Source organism: Phascolarctos cinereus, unplaced genomic scaffold (assembly GCF_003287225.1).
Source record: "Phascolarctos cinereus isolate Bilbo 61053 unplaced genomic scaffold, phaCin_HiC Scaffold_4;HRSCAF=312, whole genome shotgun sequence".
In the NCBI taxonomy this organism is placed as follows: Eukaryota; Metazoa; Chordata; class Mammalia; order Diprotodontia; family Phascolarctidae; genus Phascolarctos; species Phascolarctos cinereus.
In genome coordinates this window covers 562,814,618-562,842,571 of record NW_027555847.1, presented here as the reverse complement: position 1 = coordinate 562,842,571, position 27,954 = coordinate 562,814,618, and the positions used below count along the sequence as shown (strand labels likewise).

Genomic DNA, 27,954 nt, shown 5'->3' with positions numbered 1-27,954 from the left:
GATTGATAAATTCTTATTGAATTGACTTGAAATGCATGAGGTCAAGGGCACAGGAAAAGCATCTACAGCATCCACAAGGAGTAGGAATCCCTTCTTCAATGAGACAGACCAGAAGGAAGGAGGAGTCTTTTTCAATCATCAAAATAGCAAATAATGAAATCTTTTGATTTCTTCAAGACTAAAGTTATTTGGGTAGGAAAGAAGCCTACATTTTCTAGAACCTGATTATGCCATCTCTTTTGAGATGTACTTGGAGTTACTGTGGTTTCTAAAAGTTTAAAATAGAAAAAAAAAAGCTAGCATTTATATAGGACTTCAAGGTTTGCAAAGCACTTTACATGTGTTATCTCCCTCAATCCTCACAACAGCCCTGTGATGTAGAAACTATTATCTCCATTTTACAGATGGGGATACTGAAGTGGAACAAGGTTAAGTAAGTTTCCCAGGGTCACACGGAAAATATCTGAGGCAAGATTTGAACTCAGATCTTTCTGACAAGTCTAGCACTCTATTTACTATGCCAATTCTCTGCCACATAATTACAATATAATATACAGTAGAAACAAGAGATAGTATAAAAAGCACTGGCTTTGGAGTTAGAGGACCCAGGATCAAATATAGCCTTGGGTGCTTCCAACCTAGGTGACCTTGGACAAGTCACTTAACCTCCCCAAATCTCAGTTTCCTAATATGTAAAATGTACAGATTTGCCTCTGAGGTCTCTTTGAGCTCTAAATTTCTGATACTAAGACTCTATAATTATCCATAACCAAATTCCTAAATCCAAAAGGAAAAGAGAGGGTCTACATTTCAATAACTTTGAGGGGTTAAATTCTTTGAAAAATATTACAAAAAACTATGTCACATTGGGAACAGTGCCTATATTAGGCAAGGCTGGCATGCTGTTTCAGGCTAGGTGGGATTGATATTGTATCTTGCCATACTTTCTCAGGCCTGCAGCTCCTAAATATTGGTGGTCCACTCACGCAGGAAAGATGAAACTTTTAATTAATTGAGTCACGTTAACTACGCTTCCCTGACTTAATTGAACTGAAGATGTTGGAATCATGAGAACTGCACTTTATGGCAGTCAAAGAGATTGCAAGATGTGATTACTGAATTACTAACAGTGACCTTTAAAAATTTTTTTTTAAATTTCCATTTAATAGTATTTTATTTTTTCATGTAAAGATAGTTTTCAACATTCACTTTTTATAAGAGCTAACAGTGACTCTTATGAAACTGTTTAGAATAGGAGAATTGTACTGAGACAGTAGATAGGAAAATGTTATGGTTTTTAAAATGTGGAAGAAGGCAGTCTATTCTGCAAATAGGTGGGTGAGCTTTACATTGATTTCTCTCAAAATTTAGACTGTATGGTTGGTTTGTGAGCACACAGAAAGGGAAGTGTTGATCATATAAACTACCATAGGCTCATTAAGAATAATTTATGGTAAATGTAAAAAACTGCTTTGAAAGCTGGAATAAATTTATTAATTTATTAATTAACTTGTCAATTAATAAAATACTTGTGTTTATTGGCCAGGGCATCCCACTATCAAGTTTCCTTGAAAGACAAATGATCAGAAAGTTGTTAGGTGGCATAGGAAAGAGAATTGGATAGTATTAAGAAATATTTTCATTTATCTATTGCAAACTGGTTATTCTTCACCACTCTAGGGTATGCCTAGAGGGATGAATGAATGAATGAGTGAAAAAGCATGAAGTGACTACAATGTGCCTTGAGCACTGGGATACAAATAGAAAATTGAAATAATGTTGCCTTCAAGGAGCAATACGAAGAAATAACATGTATAGCTCATAATAATAGGTAGCATTCATATAGTGCCTACTGTGTAACAGGCATTGGACTACGTGCTTTACAAATGTTTTTTCATTTGATTCTCACAACTCTGGAAAGTAGGTGCTGTTGTTATCTCTAATTTACAGCTGAGGAAAATGAGATTAAATTACTTGCTTAGGGTCACATAGCTAGTAAGTGTTTGAGGCTGTATTTGAACTCACAAAGAGGAATCTTCCTGACTCAAGGCCCATTACCCTTGGGCCACCTAGCTGCCTTGACCATAGCTAATAGTTTACTTAAACTCAGGTCATTTTAACTCTGAGTCCAGCACTCTATCTGCTACGTCGTCTAGCAATATGTGACAATAGCTAGCAGAGGGGAAGGGGATCCTGTGAGGGATATTTCTTAAATATGGAAGAGTCATAGGCATGTTTGTAACTTCAGGTTAGGAAGCAGTAGATCTGAAGAGACCAAAAATTAGTAGGGAGATTGGGATGGGGAACTGATAGTGAAGGTAATATACTAAAGAAAATGGAAGTGAATACAATAAAGGGTACAAGGAAGGAGGTTGTGACTTGCTCAAAGTTGCATAGGCAATAAGTATCTGAGGTGAGATTTGAAACCAGGTCTTTGAATTCCAGAACCAATGTTCTTCCCACTATGTCACTTGCTTCTCAGAGCAGAACACAGCTGTGCAGCTGTGATTTGACCAGAGCAAAGGACAATAGGACCATCATCTTTCATTAATTCAGCCAAACAGTCCATGCAGCTGCATTAGGTATATCTCATATCCATCCATCGTAGACATCTTGCTATCTGATCCTTCACTGACCCCCTTCCCACCTGAAAAATATCCTCTGGACCAGACCTCTAGAGACCGTGCTTCCTGCCCTCCAAGAATTAATTAATCCACTTAGCTTTGGAACTTCATCCAGGTGCTGAGATGTACTGATTGTGAATGAATTGAGTGCAAACTGACCTAAGTTCTATCCAGCTGGCTCCAAACAATACTTCACATTCATTTAACCTAGACATTTTGGCATCTGCTGTAATGTTGTATTCCTATCACCATACACTTTTCATCTTTTGATCTAGGAGTAGAGTCAAGTCAATACTACCATCAGTCTGAAAAGAGCCTGATCATCAACTGCCTTGTAACTTCATTCCCTATTTCTGTGACTCCTTACTCTAAAAGTTTCTTCCTTTGTCTTCTGATCTAAAAGGTTCCTGGAATCTTCCTGACTCCAGGCTGACTGCTTTATCCACTACTCCCTAAAACAGTTGGCACAATGGATAGAGAAGTCAACCTGGAATCAGGAAGATCTGAGTTAAAATCCAGACTCAGACACCTATTAGCTGTGTGACCTTGGGCAAGTTACTTAACCACATTTGCCTCAGTTCCTCATCTGAAAAATGAGCTGGAGAAGTAAATAACAAACTACTTCAGTATCTTTGCTAAGAAAACTCTAAGTGGAATCACCAAGAGTCAGACACAAGTAAAAAATGACTCAACAACTATCTATGTGACCCTAGGTGAGTTGCTTAATTTCTCTGCCTCAGTTTTTTAATCTGAAAAATGGGAAGGGGTTGGACTCAATGACTATAAGGCCTCTTCCAAATCATAATCCAAGGACATAAACTGATGGTCATATGGCAGGATATGCTGATGTTTTTGAAGGGCTGTGTTATGGAAGAAGGATCAGGCTTGTTTGCTTGACTCTAGAGGACAGAACTGTGAGCGATGAATGAAAATTCCTGGGAAGTGGATTTTCATTTGTGATGAGAGTATAGCAGGTAAGTGTCAGATGGATTGAAAGGGAAGAGGTTAGATGCTAGTCAGTAAATCAGGAAACTAGTGCAATAATTCAAGTGAGAAGGAGCGGTAGTAATGGGAATACAGAGAATTGGTTAAATAGGAGAGGAATATACTGATATACTGAGAGTTGTTCTCGGTAACACAGAGGAGAATATCTTACTTAGCATAATAACACCAAAGGATACTGAAGATTAGTTCTGAAAAGACAGCTAATCTTCTCCATGGCTCATGCATTCTTGTTGGTATCCAACCAGAGAGTGACCCCTTCCTGATTTTGGTGTCCTGTTATATTCTGCTATCTTTAGCTCAGGCAGCTCTTGTCCTACATCACACCCCCAATTCTATTTTGGGATTTGTAGTTTGTCTCCCGACTGTGACTGGTGCAGAACCAAGAGAATTACAAAGACATATTATCTGGTCTCTCAAGAGTTATAATCTAAAACAATGGTTGGAATGGTGAAGAGACAGAGTTAGGCTTGATAAAAGGATAGACTTCTATGAATTAAACCTATCCCAAGGCATAATGGTGAATTAATGGGTTCCTAAGTGGTATAATAGATAGAATATTAGACCTGGAGTCAAGAAGACCTGAGTTCAAATCTGGCCTCAGACACTAATTAGTTGTGTGACCCTGGGCAAGTCATTTAACCTCATTTTGCCCCAGTTTCCTCATCTGTACAACAGAGGGGAAAATAGCACCTACCTCTCAAGGCTGTTGTGAGGATCAAATGAGAAAATAATTGTAATGTGCTTAGCATGGGTAATAAGTGCTATGTACATGTTATTTATTATTGTTATTATTATCATCATCTCAATCACAGTTGCCTTATTGATAAAATGGTGACAATCATAGCACCTACCTCTCAGGGTTGTTGTGTCAAATATGATTTCATACATGCAAACGTAAAGTACTATATAAATGCTTAATCTCACTAATTATTATTATTCCCTTTAACTAAAAGTTTTCAAGCCCAGGCTGGACTTTTCAGGTGTGTTTCAGAGGGGATTCTGTTTTAGGTATGGGTTAGACCACATGGCCAATAAGATCTCTTCCAATTCTAAAATCCTATAATTATTTTTTAAAATTCTGTCATCTTCCTCAAGAGTCCAATGGTGGTTTTTAAAGACTATGGTGATTGCCAGTGTGTTAGATTTGATATGTGGTAATTTGTCACAAAGAATCTTTAAATTGAATCATTTTCTGTGAGCCTTGGAAACTGAATCTGTTTCATACTCATTGCCAAATGTGATTGCTGCTGCACTCAGCAATGTAAATGCTGAGGAAATGAGAAACTTGGCATTTCTTTGGGTGTTGAATATCATTATGTCCTAGTTTTATGAACTCTGATGGATTCAATGTACAAGTTCAAATCACACATTTTTAGTCTTTTACAAAAGAAAAAAAGAAGATAAATAGCTGTTCATATCTTCAACTAAGAAATCCCCTGTACTACAAGTGCAAGAGCATCAATGTATATTGTGGTTCTAAGGCTGAGTCTACATACAGGAAGTAAAAATGCATAATTGAGTCAGTTACATAAACAATTTCAACCAAAATTTCCTGATAGTTGAAGTAAATTGGTCTCCTCCCTTCCTCCCTTCAATTCTCTAAATTACCATCTCAGCTGTTCAAGGACAGGCCCTGGTTGATATGAGTTATATATTCTACTCCAGTTGGATAATTTTCAGAAGCTACATTTTCAAAACTTGGTACCTCAGAATTTTAGCAGAAATCTTTAAATCCAAAACCACTGCGTGCGTTGAAAGAAATACTTATTTTTTTAAAATAATTTTTATTTACTTCTCTGTTTTCCCATTACCTAGATTTCCTGTGTCTCTTCCTCTTCTCTCTCCCAGGGAGTTATCCCATATACCAAAAACTTTTTCAAGAGAAAAAGAATAAGGAAAAGAAAGAAGAGCTAAGACAATCAGAAACGCTGATCAATACATTGAAAAAATATGAATATATATGTGACATTCTATACTCTTAAACCAACCAACTCTGAAAAGAAGTAGGAGTGGGTGGAGGTAGGGGGAGGATGTCTTCTCATTTTTCTCCTTTGGGGTTATGCTTGTTCTTTATAATCTTACAACATTCACTTTTGATTGTTTTGTGGTTGTCTTTATGTTATATTATATATGTTATAGATATAATATATATTACATTATATATATATATATATATATATATATATATATATATATAAAACAGATATAATTTTATTGGTTCTGCTTACTTCACTCTATATCAGTTCATATAAGTCTGGCCATGTTTCTCTATATTCACCATATTCATCCTTTCTTATAAAACAGTAATATTCCATTCTATTCCATTCACATACCACAACTTGTTTGATCACTCCCTAATTGATAGGCATCTGCTTCATTTCCATTTCTTTGCTACCACAAAAAGTGCTTCTATTAATATTTTGATGTATAGGGGGACTTTCTTATCAATGATGACCTCTTTGAGGCATATGCCTAGTAATGGAATCTCTGTGTCAAAGGGTATGGACATTTTAGTAGTTTTTTTTCACATGATTCCAAATTGCTTTCCAAAATGATTTTACTAATTCATAGTGAAGCTGATTTTTATTTTTTAGGAAGATGAAGAATGCTGTAGTGGAAAGAGAATAGATTTGAAGGCAGAGGACCTGCATTTGAATTCCAGCTCTTAGAGTATAAACTTGATTAAGTCACTAAAGCTTTCTAGGACATGGAGGGAGGCTATGGAAATGGAACTCCCATTGAAATAGGGAAGGAGGAAAACTGTAGCAACCAGGACTCCTGGATCAGGGACAGGAGGGAAGGGCAAAAAGAAGAGAAGCTGGAAGGAGGGGAAACACCAGGGAAAAGTTCACATGGCCAACAAGGGATGGAAGAAGTGAGTGTAGCAGAATTTGAAAGGAATTCACTCATTGTAACTCAGGTAGGAGTGATGGTTTGGGAACTTCCCATTGGGAAGGGGAAGGTTAATGCAAGAAGAAAAAAAAGTCTGATAGTTACCTGAATGGTTCCTTTGTGTGTCAGCCAGTTGTAGGCTGGCCAAAGAGCTGAAAATGTGTTGTTTGCTAGCCTCCATAGGTGTGTTGGTCTCAGCTACTCTTAGACAATACTCTTCCATCTTCATCTCCTGAAGGAATAAATTGAAGCAGCAGAAACCAGATCCAGAAGATAGCTCCAGCAACTCAGTGGAGTAGCAGCAAATCGCAGCTTTAGAAGCAAGGCATGATGGAGACGCCAGGTGTGGATAGTAGCAGTAGCAAGGGGAGCTCTTCACAACATACACAAATGCATACACAAACACATACATACATACATACATACATACATATACATACACACACATACATACATACATATACATACATACATATACATATACATACATACATATACACATACACACACACACATATATATATATATATATATATATATATATATATATATATATATGTAGGAGATCGATGACCTATACCTGTGTGAGGGGCAGCATAGAGTTCTGGAGAGCAAGAGAGTTTCAGTCTTCTTCTAGCTTTCTTTGAGTCACTAAGTCTGTTCAGACTTTGGGTGTTTCTGGCTTCCAGCTTTGAGAGAGAAGATGAAAGACACCAACCTCACTTTAGACTGCTAAAAGAAAAGACTCTGGGAAGAAGCTGACATGAGAGCAGCCGCAGTCTCTATCATGTCCCTATCCCCAACTTGCTACACTAGAGACTTCGGGGAATTTCACCTTGGGTGAGCCCTAGGACTCTCTCTCCCAGTTGAACTGAATTACCCCTCTCCCAATAGTAAAGCTGTATATGGTTTGGTATATATTCTCCTATGTATACCTTCTCTGATTTCTGTTTTGTAACTGATTTGGATAAATTAATTTTCTTGGCTAAATGCCATGTGTGTTCACTACGGAACTGGTATTTGGTGGGAAAGAGATCAAACCGCGGCTATAAAACTTGGGGTCCTACTACCTCCCAAGAATGTACAGTGATCAAAAGTTAGCTGGAACCCCAAACCTAATTTATTAGACTAACAATATTTAAGGGAACAAACTGATATAATTCTAGCCTGGTACCTCCTTTTTTTTTTTAGAACAGAGTGGTGGCCTCTGATCCCAATTTCCTACGGCTCCTCATGGCAGGAATTAAAGTCTCCCTTGAAGGGAGAGGGGCACACAGAGAAGACACTGGAAATATCTATTCTGCCTCCCTTTGAGCCATACAATAACACTCCCATGCCACATAGGAGAGAGAGAGACCTCACTCTATGAGAGTCTTGCAACACATATATAAAATAAATATAGGATAATTTGATGGAGAAGGCAATTGGGTGAGTGAGAGGACATAGAAAAGGCTTCATATAGAAGGCAGTACTTGAGCTGACTCTTGAAGTAAAGTAAGAATTCTAATGGGCAAAGGTGAGGAGAAAATGCAGTCTAGGCAGATGGAAGCCATTGGAAAGGCATAGTGATGGTGGATAAAGTGGTGTTAATGTGAAATTGTAAGAAAGACAGTTTAACTGAACCCAAGAGGCCATTAAGAAGAAGAATCTGTAATAATACTGGAGAGGAATGTTGGAGCCAGGTACTGAAGAAATTTAAATGTCAAACAGACAGTAACAATACAGAAACTTATGAAAGAAAGAACAATGAATGGGGACATTTTTCCAAACGGAAGATTGCCTCTGACATGGATATCAAGATATTGAAAAAGAGGCTAAAAATGAAAGTGGAAAAGGGAGTCAGGTTTCAGTGTCCTGATTGGTCTTACAGATGATTCCTTCTCACAATTGTATTTTGCAGAGGAAAAAGAATGGGTTCCTGAAGCTTCATACACCAGGGAGATCTTAGTCCTCTATGTTGACTGTGTCACTGGTCCAAGGTCTTCAAGATCTATCTTTATTATTCCAGCTATTTGGGGCTGCTGAGCTAGTCTAGACTGCAGCTTCCTTAGAAGATGTCAAGGCACTAGATATGCAAATGAGATGGTCCTTGGTGGCTGTTTCTGATGTGGTCTTAGATACTGCCAGCTCTCCAATTCCCACAAGTAAAGATGGATTCTGGCTATGTTCTTTGGAGGCCTGTCTGACAATCACTCCCCCACTGCAGCCAGCTGTGGACCATTTGGGTGAAGAATTTGATTGGTTGTTGAAATTTAGATGCTCCATTCAAAGAGGAAGGTAATGGCAATGATGCTCAGATATCTCAGGTCCCCAGAATTCAGGAAAGACAGAAAGGCAACCCAAGAGGAAAAAATGCTCCTGTAAAACTTTCTGTGACTGAAGAGAAGAATTTGGCATCTGAGCAACTACCAAGAACCTCCAAAAATGTTACTAGAAGATCTTGAAAACTTCATGGACAGCATCATTCCCTAAAGGAAAAAAAAGTGCCTGAAGGATTGCTAGTTATTTGCAGAGAAATTAAAGAGGGGAATGCAGAACAAGTCAATACTACAGGAAGCTATTTTTCTAAGCACACACTCAAGTCTGTGTTCCAGCAGGCTCACTTCAGTATGCTGACCTCTGCATTTCAGATGAGATAAGCTAAAAAATTATAGAGGCTTATTCCCATTCTTTATCCTTTCTGGACCAGACTCTAATAACCTGATTTCCTTAAGCATGAGGAAGGCTGTCTCACATGCTCTGTGCTCCCCATCTACCAACATTCAGATACTGATTCAGTGTTTGCTTACAGTGAATCAGGTGCTACCTATTAATAGAATGTGACAAGAGCTAGGTATAAGTGGTGCATCTAGTAAAAAGAAATGGGAATTTTTTTAATTGATAACATATGACAATGACAGTTTCCCTCAAATTTTTGTCTATAAGATGGTCCCATGACATGTACAGGACATAAGGGTATCCTAAGGAAAGAGGGGAGTGTTCCACAAAACTCAGGGTTTAACAGTGATGCATTCCCTTAATCACTTGTTTTCAGATTATTGTTATGTATCACTATATGGAGAAAGCAAAATTTTTTAAAATAATGAAGCATATTCAATGCCATTTTCCTCACTATTGATAATGATAGTGAGAGCAATTTTTTTTCAATTCTTAGTTACTAAATAAAAATGTGTTTAAAAATATTTATCTTAATCTCATCTGAAAATTTGTTACATTTGTGAATGTTCTATAATGTTAATTTTATAATGTATATAATATTTTATTACAATAATACATTACAGAATTTATAAATAAATAAACATATTAAAGAGAGGAAAGCATGTTCAAAAATTTTTTCTGAGATGAACATTCTAAAAAATTTGAAGATGATTGAATTTCATCATGCTGCCTTTATAATAAGGCTTAAAAATTGCTTTGTAATTGTTCTCTTGTTGTTTCTACTAATTTTATCTATCTGACTCGATTATAAACTCCTTGGAGACAGAGGCCATGTCATCTGCCCTTTTAACATCCTCTCTTCTCCATAATGATGATGATATCGACAATGATACTAATGATAATGATAGGTAGTGCCATGGTTAGTGATGGACTTAGAGTCAGGAAGACCTGAGTACAAATCCTGCCTCAAACATTTATTAGCTCTGTGACTCTGGGAAAATTACTTACTCACTTTCAGTCTTAGTTTCTACATCTGTAAAGTGTGGAGAATAATAGCATCTACTTTACAGAGTTGTGAGGATAAAATGAGATAAGTAATTCATCATCGTTGTTCAGTCATTTTCAGTCATGTTCAATTCTTCATGACCCCATTTGAGGTTTTCTTGGCAGAGATACTGGAGTAGTTTGCCATGTCCTTCTCTAGTTCATTTTACAGATGAGGAAACTGAGGCAAACAGGGGTAAGTGACTTGCCCTGCGTCACACAGTTGGTAAGTATCTGAGACCATATTTGAACTCGGGAACATTAGTCTTTCTGACTCCAGCCCTGGCACTCTATCTACTGTACCACCTCGCTACCCCGAACATTAATATTTTGCAAGCTATGCCCCTCTCCTCAATACCCCTTGCCAATTCCAGTTCTAACATTCCATGGCTCTATGTTGGAATAGTATTCCTTTTTTTATATTAATGGTGGGCTGGTTTTAGTTTCCTCATTGATTCATTATGATACTCAGAAATTACCTTAAATTCCATAATTGATTATAAAATGGCATCAAATTCTATGAAGGAAAGTATATTACGAAAATTTTCATCAATGACTCCTTTTTTTGAATGGACCCCAAAATCTTTTCCATAGATATTAGTATTTGTGATGAATTTTTACTGACTAGACTTAGTTTGCGTACCTAATTTAATTAAAAGACTTAAGTTTGTATGTAATTGTCAGAAAAATAGTAGATAGTGAGATGAACTTTTGTGTATTTTTTTATATCACCGGGTGAATAGGTTCATACTTGAATACATATATGTGTATATGTATATACATATATATATATATATATATATTATTTTTTGTTGTTGTAGGCAGTGGGGTTAAGTGACTTGTCCAGGGTCACACAGCTAGTAAATGTTATGTGTCTGAGGCCAGATTTGAACTCAGGTCCTCCTGAGTCCAGGGCTGGTGCTCTATCCACTGCGCCACTGAGCTGCCCCTATGCTTTAATATTTTAAATACCTGTGCTTTCTTATTTTTTATTTTTTGGCATAGGTCCTCCCCCCACTGATGATGAATGGTATACAGCCTTCAATAGTTACTGCAGATGAAAAATATGGATTATGTTGTGGCCAAACTGCTGGTGATCTTCCCTGAACTTAGGTAGCCTGGTCCTCAAGAGGTAAAATTAAACATCAGCTTCATCACTGGATTTTTATGGGTGAATGGGCACACCTCTATCAACATGAATAATCAACATCTGGCTGTTGGTAAAGCAACCCTATAGCAGAATCCATATAAGAAACACTTTGGAGTTCTATAATGCATTTTTAAAAAACATTTATTTTGTAAAATTTTCAGTTCCAAATTCTCTCCTTCCTTCCAGCCCCTCCCCCATCCATTGAGAAGTTAAGCAATATGATATCCATAATAAATGTGAAATCACGCAAAATATATTTACATATTAACCATATTGCAAAAAAGGCAAGAAAAATAATGAAAAAATTGTCCTTCAATTTACGCTTAGAGTTCATCAATTCTCTCTCTACAATGCTTCTTAACCTTCCACACAGAAAATTTAGTTCTATAGACCCTTAAACTGGAGAAGCAATGCAGTATGACAGAAAGACGGCTGGGCTTAGGGAAAGATCTGGGTTCAAATCCTGCCTTCAGCATTTATAGCTATTTATTAAGGGCAAGTCCCCCTAAATTCTTTGAGCCTCCATTTCTTCATCTTTAAAATGAAAATCATTACATCTGTAGTACCTACACCAAACGCTTGTTGTGAGGATCAAATAATATGACATGAAAAAAAAATGCTTGGCCAACCTTAACATGCTATTTGAAATTACGATGATGATAATGATGATGATGATGTCTATTATCATTATATTCTCTAATGACTCTATTAAGCTGATTTCAGGGTCACACAGCTAGTAAGTGTCTTGAGGCCAGATTTGAACTCAGAAAGATGAGTCTCCCTGACTCCAGGCCCAGCATTCTATCCACTATGCCATCTACCTGCCCCAAATATAAAAAAGTGCTTTGCAAAACTTTAAGCTATAACTAACTATAGCTAACTATTAAGTATTTTAAGGTTTCCTAATAATTAACACCAAGAAAACACAAGTATTCCATCAGCCAGCACCACAACACCCACATATTGAACCATATGGCAAATGGAGAAGTTTTAAATACTGTCAATAACTTCACTTACCTTGGCAGTATACTTTCCAGGAATGTACACATTGATAATGAGGTTGACACATACATTGCCAGAGCTAGCTTTGTGTATGGGAGGCTCTGAAGAAAAGAGTAGGAGAGAAGAGGTATTAGGGTGACTACCAAACTGAAGGTCAACAGAGTTGTTGTTGTATGCCAGCGAAACTGGGACAGTATACCAATGCCATGCCAGGAAACTGAACCACTTCCATTTGAATTGTCTTAGGAAGATTCTGAAGATCACCTGGCAGGATAAGATACCAGATACTGAGGTCCTTTCTTGAACTAAACTGCCAAGCATTCAAACTGTGCTTCAGAGAGCACAACACCGATGGGCTGGCCATGTTGTTTGAATGCCAAATGTATGCTTGCCTAAAAGACTATTTTATGGAGAACTCACACAGGGCAAGCGTTCACATGGTAGCCAGAAGAAGCAACACAAGGACACTCAAGATTTCTCTTAACTTTGGAATTAATTGTGTGACATGGGAGATACCAGCATGGCTAGTCACATGTTCAGCATGTTCAGCATGGCATGACCACATCAGAGGAAGGTGCTGTGCTCTATGAGCAAGGCAGAATTGAAGTAGCTCAAAAGAACCAAGAGATGTGCGAATTTAGAGAATCTACCCCAAATGTTCACGTGGACTTTTTGCGCCCCACCCGCAGTAGACCATTCAAGCTCCTATCGGTCTGATCAGTCATAGTCAGACACATTGTAACTTGACTCTATCTTAGTGATGTCATTTTGGTCCTCTTGGAGAACTAAGGACAACAAGCAACCAATACTTTAAGATTTCCACGTGCTATATATGTTTTATTGCCGAGAGGCCTAGAAGGCAGGATCACTAGAAACCTTAAATATAGGATAGGGCATTACAACACAAAAGCATTTCAAATAGAACAGTCATGTCTTCATTCATAGGTCAACTGGCAATGTTCACTTCTTTTGACCATTTTAAAAAGTGCACCATGGACAATGAGTGTGATGCACCCTCTGCTGGACACTTAATGTAACTCCTCATTCAAGGAAAGGAGTTTTAGTATTTCTCTGTATGGAAGGCACAGAACTGGGAAGAGAGCAGTGGGAAACACAAGAAAATTTTGAGACATTGCTGAGAAAGCCACAACTGAAGTGACAGCAGGAAGCAAGTTAGACAAATCTCCTCTTTCTAGGCTATCTTTTTTTAAATTAAATTTTATTATTTTTCTCAAATGAAGATCTTCCTTCTCTCCTTTCCTCTCCCACTCCCCAGTGGAGAAAGCAAGAAAAACAAAGCCCCTGTTACAAATGTGTGTAGTCAAGTAAAACAGATTTCCACATTGGCCTCATCTCAGTCTGCATGCTGAGTCCATCACCTCTTTGTCAGGAGCTGGGTAGCCCTGTTTCAGCATAGTTCTTCCGGAAATTGTGGCTGGTCATTATGATGATCAGAGCTCCTAATTTTTTTTTAAGTTGAACGCCTTTACAATATTGCTGTAATTGCATACGTTTTTCTCTTTTTTCTGCTTATTTTACTCTACATCAGTTCATAAAAGTCTTATGAGGTTTCTCTGAAACATCCTCTTTGTCATTTCTTATAGCACAATAGTATTCCATCAGCTTCACGTACCAAAATTTGTTCAGCCATTCCCCAACTGAGGGGTACCTCTTTCCCATGTTTTTGCTACCACAAACAGAGCTACTATAAATATTTTTGTACATACGTGTCCATTTCCTCTTTCTTTGATCTCTTTGGAGTAAAGACATAGATGTTGGTATGACTTGGGTTAGAAAGGGATTGTACAAGTTAGTAGCTTTGGGGTCATAATTCCAAATAGCTTTCCAGAATAGTAGGAGCAGTTCCCAGCTCCATGAATTAATGTAATCATTTCTCCATAGTCCCTCCAGCATTTGTCATTTTCCTTTTTTGGTCAGCTTTGCCAATCTGAGGGGTGCAGGCTATTTTTTTCCTAATAAAGGTATCTGTTTGCCTAGGCTCTTGGAAAAAGTAAGCAATATTAAACCTCTACTGGGTGCTTCTTACCTCTCCCATTTTAGAATTACTTATAATGTTAGAGCTATAAGGAATCCTAGGCATCTTCTAGCTTAGCATCTTCATTTTACTCATGAAGAACCTGATATCTAAAGAGGTGAGTTGCCATATACAAGGTGATAGAAATAAATAATGGAATATAATTATCAACATTGCCTAGCTACTGGGAGACACACACACACACACAGGAGAAGGAATATCATTAAAGGGAACAATAGCTTTCAGAACAGTCATTGAATGAAAAAACTTAAGAACAAATGCAGTATCCCACTTTCTTTTCCTCACTCTTGTCTCCTACTGCCCTCCCCTACCAATCCTGTGCATTAGGATTGTTTGTACTTGGGGTTTTCTCCAGCCTGTGAAAGAAGCCTGTTCCTTAAATAACCTAAGTCAATTGGCTCCATTCCAACCACCAATAATACTATTTAAGTATTAATATTTGAACCTGATTTATGAGACCACACTTGGGGCAAGATGTCTTGTACAGATGCCAGGTGACCATTGTTGGGGTGTTGTTATGGAGGGTGTTCCTAACCAGCTACAGGTTTGACTAAGGAATTTCTGAGGTGCCTTCCAATTCTGAGATTTCATAATCATGGTCTAATATTCCTCCTATAGACCATGCTAGGGATCCTTCTAATCTGGTTTTGATTAGAATAATATGGGAAACTGAGGCTTTATCAAGATGCTAGGGGGAAAAACTTATTTGACCTGCTTTGACTGCAAAATCAATCTCTATTCCCAACATATTCCCCTAAATCCTTGAACTTTTTATCTAAATATTCCTTTAACTGTCACTTTAACTGATATTCTTGAGAGAACATCACATCCTGTGTCCCACTCCCTTGTCCCAGGAACCAAAAGGAGCAGTGGGCACTTCTTGCTTTCCATTCCCACTTAAAGGTCATACATCTACTACTCTCCTTTGATGACCTTTTCTCTTCTGAAGGCCATGCTGTCTGCTTCTGTCTCTATCTTCTATCTCCTGCCCTACTCTATCCAATGCTATTTCCCTCAGTGATTTCTATTCATTTTGATGACCCACCTAACAAACCAACACCACAGTTCCTCAAACTCTTTAACTCTAATGACCTTGTTATTTATTCCACTACATTCTTGAGCATGTCTTGAACTTTACTGTCTCTAAGAATTGTCAAAGATCTACAAAGACTGTTATGACAAACTCATTTTTCCATTGAGAACAGTTGACATATTTGGGCTCAGATATCAATGTGCTTGCTGTCTTGCAAGAGGAAGTGAAACTGACACTGAAGAAATAAGGATGGCAGAGCCAGACTAGATCCAGTATAGTAGGGGACTGGATTAGTGTACCCATTGTTATACACGCCTGGTGCTTGCCCCTTCTGATGACATGTGCTCTAGCTCAGCACTGAAAAACTTTCACTTTTGGATGATGAAAATTTTCCCTTACTGATCCCTACTCTGCATCTGCTCCTACTATTAGCAGACTTCTGTGCATTTCAATATCTATATGATGACAATATATTTCAACAACTTTGTCTCCCATTTCTTTAAAAAATTGTTCCATATCTAAAATATTCAACAAAAACAATATCACTTACTTGAGCAGTAAACATCCTTAGCAAAATATTCAAGGCTGTAGGCTATTGATACATTGCAAATATATAGTAAGAAAATATACAAATGGATATCAATACAACAGAAATAAACTCAAATCATGCAAAACAATATCAATAGTACTTTTTCAAGTACTAAAAAATGGCAAAACAACTATTCAAATAACACGCAGTAAATAAACGCTTGTTCACACCCATAACCATCTCAGCATGATACCTCATTAACAGTACATCAATGAATAGAATCAAACAAAACATTTTATGTAAATAATATTTTATATAGCAATGGAATGACAATGAGGAAAAAAGGATTGTCCCTACGACACTGAGAATACAACCAAAACAAAATTGAACAAAAAATTGGAAAAAATAGAATTTTCCTAAAATCAAAACTATGAAAATTAGATAACCAGAAAGCATAAAAATATTGTGCCTAGAAAATGAAAACCAAAAATTGGAAAATGCATTTAAAATAAGCTAAAATAATAGCCTGGTCAAAATAGAGAGAAATAAAGTAAAATAAGAAGTCCAGAATGAGGTGTTGAGGAAAGAAATTCCATTGTAAACAAAACAAAGCTATAGGTAAAAGAAAAGACTAAAAACAAGATTTAAACATCAAAATGAAAAAAAAAGTTATCAGTGAATAGGCACTAAAGTATTCAAAATTGCATATTTGAAATAAAAGGGTGCAAGAAAAGTGAATGAGGTAAGTTTCTTTCAGCCAGTTAGCAATAAAAACTAGGCTAAAAATCGACTCAATTCAAAAATATCACTAACAATCCCAGTTGCAAAAGAGGATTAAAATAACCTTTCAAAAATGAACAAGCAAACCAAAAACCAACAACAGGAGAGAAAACAACAGGAAAAATTAGAATGGCACTTCTAAAAATTACCTGTCATCCTGTGAGCATCCCATCATTACCATCTTGGGGACCGAGGGACCAATAAAAGGATTACTTCATCTTCCCAAAGTGAAAGTCCTTTAGTCATAAGCCAGAGCATATTTGTCACAGGGAGTTGTTAGGGGGAACCCACACATTCTTCATGAGATAGCTAATCATGGATCTGACAAGGATAAGAGAAGAGCTCTCTCCTGGAGGTGAAATGCTTTGTAGGGCCTTGAAGGATAGATTCTCAAGGTATCTGGAAACAGGGGAAGATACCAGAAATGTGGCAGGTATCTTAGACCTTATTTCCATTTTAAAGGGAATCAAGAGGCCAGCAATAACTATGAATCTGTCTATCCACTTTCTCATCTTTATGAAATTTGAATGAGAGTAATCTACATACCCATGAAATATTTTCATCTCTGGATTTTAATTTTTTTTTTTTAGGCAATTGCCTAGGGTCACACAGCTAGTAAGTGTCAACTATTTGGTATGAGGCTGGATTTGAACTCAGGTCCTCCTGACTTCAGGGCTGGTGCTCTATCCACTGCACCACCTAGCTGCCCCTTATCTCTGGATTTTCAAGACACTGTTTTCTCTCAGCTATCTTCCTACCAGTCTGACTGTTCCTTCTGAGTTTTCTTCACTACATCATCATCCATATCTAACCTCCAAGGATGGATATACCCCAAGATTCTGTTCTGAACCCTCTTCTCTTTGCTTGGTTATCTCATAAGGATTCATGGAAGAAGAAAGACAAACCTAATTTTATCCAATACAAATTCAAGTCACAAAGCTTCAGCTGGTCCCTCACTGATGCTCAACATTCCATTTTGTTTCCTTATTACCTATGCTTATTCTTTCCATTTCTTTTTCTTGTCTTATTGCTAGACCTAGCATTTCTATTATAATATTGGATAATAATGTGATAATGGACATTTTCGCTTCCCACTAATCTTATTGGAAAGACTCCTAGTTTCTCCCCATTACAGATAATGCTTTCTCTACGCTGTAGTTAGATAGTGCTTATTATAAGAAAAGCTCCATTTATTCCTGTGCTTCCTAGTGCTTTTTTTCCCCTCAAAACATTTTTAATAATTATTTTTAATTGATCCGTAGTAGAAACAAAAGTTATTTAAATGTATCTAAAAGTACAAGAATGTTTCTTTCTCTCTTCCCTTCTTGTTTTGAAAAATATGGAACCCTTCAAGAATTTGCGTGTCATCCTTGCACAGGGGCCATACTAATCTCTGTATTGTTCCAATTTTAGTATACGTGCTGCCAAAGCAAGCACCCTAGTGTTTTTTAATAGGAATGGGTGTTGTGTTTTGTCAAAAACTTTTTTTTGTATCTATTGATATAATCATATGATTTTTTGGTTTTGTTATTGATATGGTTAATTATATTTATAGTTTTCCTAATATTGAACAAGTCCTGAATTTCTGGTATAAATGCAGCCTGGTCATAATGTATGATCTTTGTAATATATTACTGTAATGTCCTTGCTAGTATTTTATTTAATACTTTTACATCAATATCCATTAGGGAAATTGGTGTATCATTTTCTTTCTCTGTTTTTATATCCCTGGTTTAAGTATTAAAACCATATTTGCATCACAGAAGGAATTTGGTAGGACTAGTTCTTTACCTATTTTTTTCAAGCAATTTATATGATATTGGAATTAATTGTTCTTTAAATGTTTGGTAAAATTTGCTTGTAAATCCATCTGGTCCTGGATTTTTTTTTTCATTAGGGAGCTCATTTATGGTTTTTGTTTTTCATTTCTTTTTCTAAGATAGGGTTATTAAAGTATTTTATTTCCTCTTCTGTAAATCTAGGAAATTTTATGGGTTTTTTGTAACTATTCATCCATTTCACTTAGATTGTCAATTTTGCTAGCATAGAGTTGGGAAAAATAGGCCTTAAAATTACTTAAATTTCATCTTTATTGGTCACACATTCCTTTTATACTTGATACTGATAATTTGAGTTCCTTCTTTTAAAAGATCAAATTAGTCAATGATTTTTTAAATAAAACTAGCTCCTACTCTTACTTATTAGTTAAATGATTTTGTTGGTTTTGTTAAAATTTTAATTTTGCTAATTTCTCCTTTGATTTTCAAGATTTGCATTTTGGTATTTAACTGGAGTTTTTTATTTTTTTTCTAGTTGTTCTTAGTTGCATGCCCAGTTGTTGATCTGCTCCACCTCTCTTTTATTGATGTAAGTGTTTAAAGATAACAATACTTCCCTAAGTACTTCTTTGGCTGTGTCCTACAAATTGTAGTATGTCTTCTTCTTATCATTATTGTCTTCAATGAAATTATTGATTATTTCTATGATTTGTCCTTTGAACATTCATTCTTTAATTACTTTATACTATATACTTTCCAATTAATTTTTAATCTATGCTTCAAAAGCCCTCTATTTAATGTAGTTTTTAATGCATTATGATCTGAAAAGGGTACATTTAACACTTCTGGTTTTTTTGCACTGTTTGTGAGGTTTTGGTTTTGGTCAGTTTTTGTGTAGGTGCCATGTACAGCTGAGAAAAAGGTATACTGCCTTCTATTCCCATTGAGTTTTCTCCAGATGTCTATCATATCTATCTTTAAAACTAAAACTCTGCTCATCTCTTTAATTTCTTTCTTATTTATTTTATGGTTAGATGCATGTAGGTCTGAGAGGGATAAATTGAGGTTTCCCACTATTATATTTTTATTGTCTATTTTATCTTGTAATTTATTTAACTTTACCTTAAAGAACTAGGATACTATGCCATTTGGTGCATATATGTTTAGTACTGATATTAATTCATTGTCTATGGTCCCTTTTAGCAAAATGTAGTTTCCCTGATTATCTCTTTTAATTATACCTATTTTTTGCTTTTGCTTTATCTGAGATCATGATTGCCATCCCTGCCTTTTTTTTTATCTCAGCTGAAGCACAGTATATTTTGTTCCAGCCCCTTATTTTAACTCTGTGTGTGTCTTGCTGTTTCAAGTGTGTCTTTTGTAAACAACATATTGTCTGATTGTGGTTTCTTAACCATTCTGCTATCCTAGTATGTTTTATAGCTTAGTTCATCCATTCACATTCATGATTATGATTGCTATCTATGTTTTTCCTCTATGCTATTCTCTTCTATTTATCCTTCACTTCTTTTAACCTATTACCTTCTTAAAAGTCTGTTTTGTTTCTGACCACTGCCTCTCTTAATCTTACCTTACCTTGCCTCTTATCACCCCTTCCTCTCCTCTTGGACCCTTCCTTCCTACTCCCCTGTTGGGTAAGATGAATTTCTACACCCAGTTGTGTATGTGTGTGTGTGTGTGTGTGTGTCTGTATTTATTCCTTATTCCTTGAATCAGTTCAAGTGACAGTGAAGTTCAAACATCCTCATTTTCCTTTCCATTGTAAAAATTCTCCCATGTAGGCCTCTTTTTTTATGCGAAATACTTTCCCCCATTCCTCTCCCTTACCCCTTTTCTCATTGCATCCCTCTTTTTCATCCTTTCATTTCTGTGAGGCCATCTGAATAAAATAGACTCACACCCATATTCTTTAAGTAGACTCCTTCTAACTGCCCTAATAATTCTTAGAGGTTACATAAATCATTTTTTTCTTATAGGATTGTAAACAGCTTAACCTTGTCAGGTCCCTTATGATTTCCTCACTTATGTTTACTTTTTTTGCTTCTCTTGAACCTTGTATTTGAATTTAAAATTTTCTATTCAGCTTTGCCCTTTTCATCATGAATGCTTGAAAGTCCTCTATTTTATTAAATATCTATTTCTCCCCTTTAGGACTACATATTTAGTTTTGCTAGGTAGGTTATTCTTGGTTGTAATTATAGCTCTTTTGCCTTCCAGAATATCATATTCCAAGCTATCTACTACTTTATCATGGTAGCTGCTAAATCTTCTGTGATCTTGACTGTGCCTTTGTGTTATGTAAATTATTTCTTTCTGGCTGCTTGCAACATTTTCTCCTTGACCCAGGTGCTCTGAAATTTGGCTATAATATTCCTGACAGTTTACATTTGGGGTTTTCTTTCAGGAGTTGATGGGCAGAATCTTTCAATTTCTATTTTGCTATCTGGTTCCAAGACATCTGGACAGTTTTCCTTTTATGATTTCTTGAAATGTAATGTCCAGGCTCTTTTTTATATCATGGCTTTTAGGTAATCTGATAATTCTTAAATTATATCTCCTTAATCCATTTTCCTAGGTGAGTTGTTTTTCTTATGAGATATTTTATATTTTCTTCAGTCTTTTGACTGTTTAAAATTGTTTTTGGATGTCTCATGGAGTCATGACTTCCATGTGACCAATTCTAATTTTTAAGAAGTCATTTTATTCAGTGAGATTTTGTGGGGGTTTTTTTTTGCCATTTGACCAATTATGATTTTAAGGAGTTTCTTTAACATTTTGTGCCTGTTTTACAAAGCTGATAATTCTCTTTTCATTTTTTTTTGCATTGCTTTCATTTCTTTTCCCATTTTCTCTGCCACTCTTATTTGATTTTTAAAATAAAAAAATAAACTTTTTTGCTTTTGAAAAAAATCTTTCCTTAACTCTTCCAGGAATTCTTGTTGGGCTTGTATTCAATATGCACTTTTTCTTTGAGGCATTGCTTTTAGATGTTTTCAAGTCTAGTCTTCAAGTTATTGTTTTCTTCTAAGTTTGTGTCTTGAGAGTCTTTATCATCATAACAGATGTTTATGGTCAGGTTTTTTTGTTGCTGTTGTTCACTCAATTTTCCAGTCTACATCTTGACTTGAGGGTTTATATGAGAGTTGGTTTCTGCTTACTTCTAGGGGTAGGGATAGGGGATGTCTGGCCTGAGCTTCTTTCTTCTGTGAGCTTCTGTTGCTTGTAAGCTTTGGTGCTTCCAAAATGGTGTGATCTAGGGAAAGACCTGGTCACTGCCCTCCTGGTCTGCACTCTGTTCTTACCATCTAGACTCTGCTATCTCATGATTGTGGCCACTCCTCTCCACTGTGAAACTGTGACTTAGGACTAGGTAATAAGGCATAACTAGGTAATAATTAGGACAGAGATGCCACTTGATCCTGTGCCTTGGGATCTTTTTTTTTTTTGACCAGGTGTTCAGCCCCCTTACTTGTCCCTTGGGAACTGCTGCCCCACAGCCCACAGCCAGTACCACTTCTGCTAAGTTACACATCACTCCAAGCCAATCCCCACTCTATTGTCTGCAGACCTCACTTTCTCTCTTCTTAAGCTGCCCTGGGCTGCAAAAAAATGATTTAAGTATGACTTTTTGTTGATTTTCCTTCTCAGAATTTGGGATGACATACTTTTCAAAGTTGTTGCAGAAGGGAATATTAGGAGATCTTGGCAAAAATGCTGACTTGAGGTGCTACCTTGGCTCTGCCTACCCAAGATGGTCTTCTAAGATACTTTCCAACTCTAGAATTCTGTGAGTGTAACAGTCAGATGTATTCTATTTTAATTAATTTGCAACAGTACCATGAACAAATGGACTCTTGGATGATGCTAATGATAGTGCCTGTATCACACTGATAGATTCGGAGAACCCAAGCAGTAGTTTTAAGCAGATCATTAGTATCAGAAAATAAAACACTTATTAAGTGCTTACTCATGCATGTCACTGTGCTAAACTCTATAGAGATAAATTTATAATCCTCCTTCCCAATTTCCAACTTCCTACCCCTGAATTACAAAGATTGCATGAAAACCAAATAAAAAGTAATTAAAAAGGAAAGATAAGATATTTACATTTTATCACTTTGCCACATGGCATATTTCTTTTGAGTTGTATACATATGGCCCAGTAACTAATTTAATTCCTGTACTAGAGACATGATATCACTTTTTTCTAATTCTTTTTCCAACCTCACTGACAATACATGAATTCAAACCAGAGTTCCTTATTTAGTCTTGAACTAAACAAGAATATGTAGAAATCACAGATGAGGAGATGCCTATCTTGTGTGCAGATATATGTGGAGGACATAGGATTGTGATGAAAGATCCAGTGGACAGAAGTCCTGTAAATCCCAAACATACCTATGTGATACTTCCTACCAATGAGGATATGTCAACATCACAGGAAGAACAAGATAAAGATGGAACGCATTTGTAGATCTATAAGCATTTCCTCTCTTTCCTATCTGAAACAAACATTCCATCTACACTAGAAAGGAAACCTCTAGATGGTTGGTTTTTCAACTTTATAACCTGTTACGTACATGGGAGATGGAAATTTTGCAAATTTTCTTACCTGAGAATTTTCAAATTGTTAAATTTCTAGGACTAGCAATCAAAAATATTGTCTTTTCTTTTGTAATTATAACAAGCAATTTTCATTTCCTCTTTATCCAAAAGAATAAGAATTCCCACAATATCACTCTTACAGTTTCTTTGTAGAAAGTATATTTTCAGTAAAAGGAAATGTTCTCTTATCTCTTTCATTCACTACAAAGAAAATCTCTTGACTCTGAGGAATATGTTTAAGGTATATATTTAAGATCTCCACAGAGATGAAAGGCACTTGCAAGATTTTTCTTCTATTTCTGACATTTTTCCTACCTGAATTAGTTTTTATTCTAAAGAAACAGCTGGCATACCATTTGTTTTTATGTTTTTTTAAAAAAATATTATGTGCCTATGTATTTGGGAAAAAATAATAACAGGAACTGGTAAAAGCATATTGTGAAGTTTTTGAAGATAAGAGGATAATGTTAAAAAGTGGGCTTGTTTACTTGGATGCTTGCTTACACAAGGGTCTCTTGTCACTAAGTATTATTTTCAGCATGTGGGATATGACAAGGTATAATATTGGCCCTTTTCTTTTGAAAAGTTTTAATTTCTTTTTTTAAATATAAATTTATTTATTTTTAGTTTTCAACATTCACTTCCACAAGTTTTTGAGCTCCAAATTTTCACCCCATCTCCCCGCTCCCCCCACCCCAAGATGGCATGCATTCTGAATATCCCTTCCCCTAGTCTGTCCTCTCTTCTATCTCTCTCTCCTTCTCTTATCCCCTTCCCCTTCTATTTTCCTGTAGGGCAGGATAGACTTCTGTACCCCATTTCTTGTATTTCTTATTTCCCAGTAGCATGTGAAAACATTTTTTTAAACATATGTTTTTAAAACTTTAGGATTCAAATTCTCTCTGCTTCCTCCCCACCCACCCTCATTGAAAAGGCAAGCAACTCAATATAGATTGTACATGTGCAGTTATGCAAAACACGTCCATAGTAGACATGTTGTGAAAAACTAACTCTATTTCCCTTAATCCTATCCTGCCCTCCCATTTATTCTATTCTTTCTTTTGACCCTGTCCCTCCTCAGAAGCATTTATTTCTGATTACGCCCTTTCCCAATCTGCCCTCCTCTCTATCTTCCCCCTGCTCTCTTGTCCCCTTTTCCCCCTATTTTCCTGTAGGGTAAGACAGATTTCCATACCCAATTGAATGTGTATGTTATTCCTCCTTAAGCCAAATCCTATGAGAATAAGATTCACTCATTCCTCTCACCTTCCCCATTTCCCCTCCACTAAGAGACTTTTTTGTTTTTTTTTTGTGAGATAATTTACCCCATTCTACCTCTCCCTTTCTTCTTCTCCAAGGATCATCCTCTCTCATCCCTTAATTTTGTTCTCCAGATATGACCCCTTAATCTTCAACTCACCCTGGACCCTCTATCTATCTATCTACATATACATACATATAATTTTTTTCCTCCAACTACCCTAATACTGACAAAGGTCTCATGAGTTATAAATATCATCTTTCCATGCAGGAATGTAAACAGTTCAATCTTAATAAGTCTCTTATGATTTCTCTTTCCTGTTTACCTCTTCATGTTCCACTTAGTCCTGTATTTGAAAGTCAAATTTTCTATTCAGCTCTGGTCTTTTCATCAGGAATGCTTGAAAGTCCTCTATTTCACTGAATGACCATTTTTTCCCCTGAAGGATTATACTCAGTTTTGCTGGGTAGGTGATTCTTGGTTGTAATCCTATCTCCTTTGCCCTCCGGAATATTATATTCCATGCCCTGCGGTCCTTTAATGTAGAAGCTGCTAAATCTTGTGTTATCCTGATTGTGTTTCCACAGTACTTGAACTGTTTCCTTCTGGCAGCTTGTAATATTTTCTCCTTGACCTGGGAACTCTGGAATTTGGCTACAAATTCCTAGGAGTTTTCCTTTGGGGATCTCTTTCAGGAGGAGATCTGTGGATTCTTTCAATTTCTATTTTGCCCTCTGGTTCTAATATATCAGGGCAGTTTTCCTTGATAATTTCTTGAAAGATGATGTCTAGGCTCTTTTTTTGATCATGGCTTTCAGATAGTCCAATAATTTTTAAATTCTCTCTCCTGGATCTATTTTCCAGGTCAGTTGTTTTTCCAATGAGATATTTCACATTGTTTTCTAATTTTTCATTCTTTTGGATTTGTTTTAGAGTGTCTTGATTTCTCATAAAGTCACTAGCTTCCAATTGCTCTATTCTAATTTTTAAGGAAGTATTTTCTTCAGTAATCTTTTGGACTTCCTTTTATTTGGCCAATTTTTTTTTAGGGCATTTTCTCCTCATTGGCTTTTTGGACCTCTTTTGCCATTTGGGTTAGGCTATTTTTTAAGGTGTTATTTTCTTCAGTATTTTTTTGGGTCTCCTTTAGCAAGCTGTTGACTTGTTTTTCATGATTTTCTTGCATCACTCTCATTTCTTTTTTTCCTCTACTTCCCTTACTTGCTTCTCAAAATCCCTTTTGAGCTCTTCCAAGGCCTGGGACTGATTCATATTTTTCTTGGAGGCTTTGGATGTAGGAGCTTTGACTTTGTTGTCTTCTTCTGGTTGTATGTTTTGATCTTCTTTGTTACCATTTTTTTGGTCTGACTCTTTTTGCGCTGCTTGTTCATGATCCTGGCCAATTACTTGAGTTTTAAACTCTTTGTTAAGGTACGAATCTGCTTCCAATGTGGAGAATGTACTGTCCCAGGCTTCAGGGGTTTGTACAGCTGTTTTCAGAGATACTTATAGGGACCCATAAATTTTCAGTTCTTCCAAGCTGGTATGATAAGGGGCGAGGTGTTTACTCCTTTCCTGGCCTGTGACCACAAGTATTCCTTTCTGTCCCGTAACTGTGAGGAGGGGTTCCTCTCCACAGCCACTACAAGCTCCACCATGCCAGCGCTCCTTCTCACCCCAGCACTGCCACCCAGAACTGTGACCCAGAGCCAAACATGGGCAAAGCAAGAGATTCCTGGCTTAGCACTGACAAAGAGGTCCCTGCAATCCCTCTCTGATCAGCCACTGGATTCCCCCTCAGTCTGTGGGCCAGAAGCTTGGGAAGCAGCTGCCCCTCCCCCTCCAAGGCCATGCTCTTGGGGAATGGCGCTGAGACCCCTCCTTCCTTTCTTGGCACCAACAGAAACAGACTTTTCCCACTGACCTTCTAAGTTGTCTTTGGCATTGGTGGATTGAGGAATCTGGAAACCTCCACAGCTGCCCGAGATTCAGTCCTCTGAGGCCTGCTCCAGGTTTGTGGCGGCCGTTCCCACACCGCGCTATGCTTCCAGCCTGGCGCAATGCACCTTTCTGATCAATCATTCAGGTTGTCTTGGGCTGGAAATTTGTTTCACTCTGTCTTTTTGTGGGTTCTGCTGCTTCAGAATTTGTTTAGAGCCATTTTTTATGAGTATTTGGAGGGGTTTGGAGGAGAGCTCAAGGAAGTCACTGCTTTCACTCCACCATCTTGGCTCTGCCTCTGGGAAAAGTTTTAATTCCTTTCCTCTTCTTCTGAATAGTTAAAAACTACTCCCATCCTCCACATAGTTCCTTCTCCCTCAGCTTCTCTCCTTTCTTTTCTTATTTCCTTGGGAAAGAGAGCAGATCAAGAGGACTCATTCTAATTCTTTTTCTCCCACCTTAAACTCTAATTTTTAGAGATCTATGATGCCAGAGTATTCTAGCACCACTGATTATAAAAGGTGATCCACGCAGCCTTCAGTTTAAACAAGGGAAGTATTCCATGAAGGCATGTTTCGGTTAGTTTTTTAGAGATAGATAATAAAATATTATCCTTAGTGTTCATGAGGAAACTGAAACATACATATCTTAAACTAAGTAACATAGTGTTAGTAAGCACTGGAATATGAACTTATAGAAACTTTATACTATAAATGGTGACTATATTTCCAGGTGAGCTCAAAAAAGTACATTTAATCTCTGAAAAATATTATATATGGTCAGGTTCTCCAGATGTTCTTGTTTGTAGAACATTGTTCTAATTACATCAAATTCGGGTACACTGCAAGACTTTTTTAGAACACAGAATATAAGAGCAAAGTCCTGGATTCGGCGTCAGGAAAAAAAGGGTTTATGTCTCAGCTCTACTATATATGCTATCTGTGTGACTTTGAAGAAGTCACTTAAACTCTCTGTGCCTCAGTTTCGTCATCTATAAAATGAAGGTGTAGGACCTGACCTCTAAGGTAGGTCCCTTCCAGCTCTAAATCCCTGATCCTATGTTCTTAATGAGATTCATGATCTCTCAAAAGAGATTAGTGTAATAATCCACATAGAAAAACCAAGTAGATGAAGAATGTGTATTGCTCAAATGATAACATTCAGTTGAATAGACTGTCTATTAAGTTAATCAGAATATATATTTTGGATAGTTACTGAAGATAGACAGTGATCTAGGCCCAGAATCCAACAGAAGAATGGTTAGGTTAGATCAAATTTGGAAAATGGTGTAGCTTTCAATAATTATGAGCTACATGGGACCACAAAAGACTATCTTTTTTTAAAGACCAATATTCTTTCAGTAATTCTATGTGGTTGTTAAGCATGAAATATATCAAGATCTCAATACAAAAAAAGAGTATGTGAACCAAAGGGCAAAGGTGAAATACATGATGCCATAAGCAGGTTGTCACACATTGGCAATGATGAAGTGCATTCAAGAAGTTTTACAAAATAGATCATCATGATTGGAAAAGGAGTTGGGCTAAACATATAGGAAGAGCAAAGGATTGTAAA

General features: G+C 36.7%; 1 non-coding gene across 1 annotated transcript; it reads right to left on the bottom strand.

Moving 5' to 3' along the window:
• Positions 1 to 18,106: 18,106 nt before the first annotated feature.
• On the bottom strand, positions 18,107 to 18,210 carry LOC144457232 (U6 spliceosomal RNA). Its single transcript, XR_013486559.1, has one exon. It is a non-coding gene; the product is annotated as a U6 spliceosomal RNA (small nuclear RNA).
• Between the last annotated feature and the right edge of the window lie 9,744 nt (positions 18,211 to 27,954).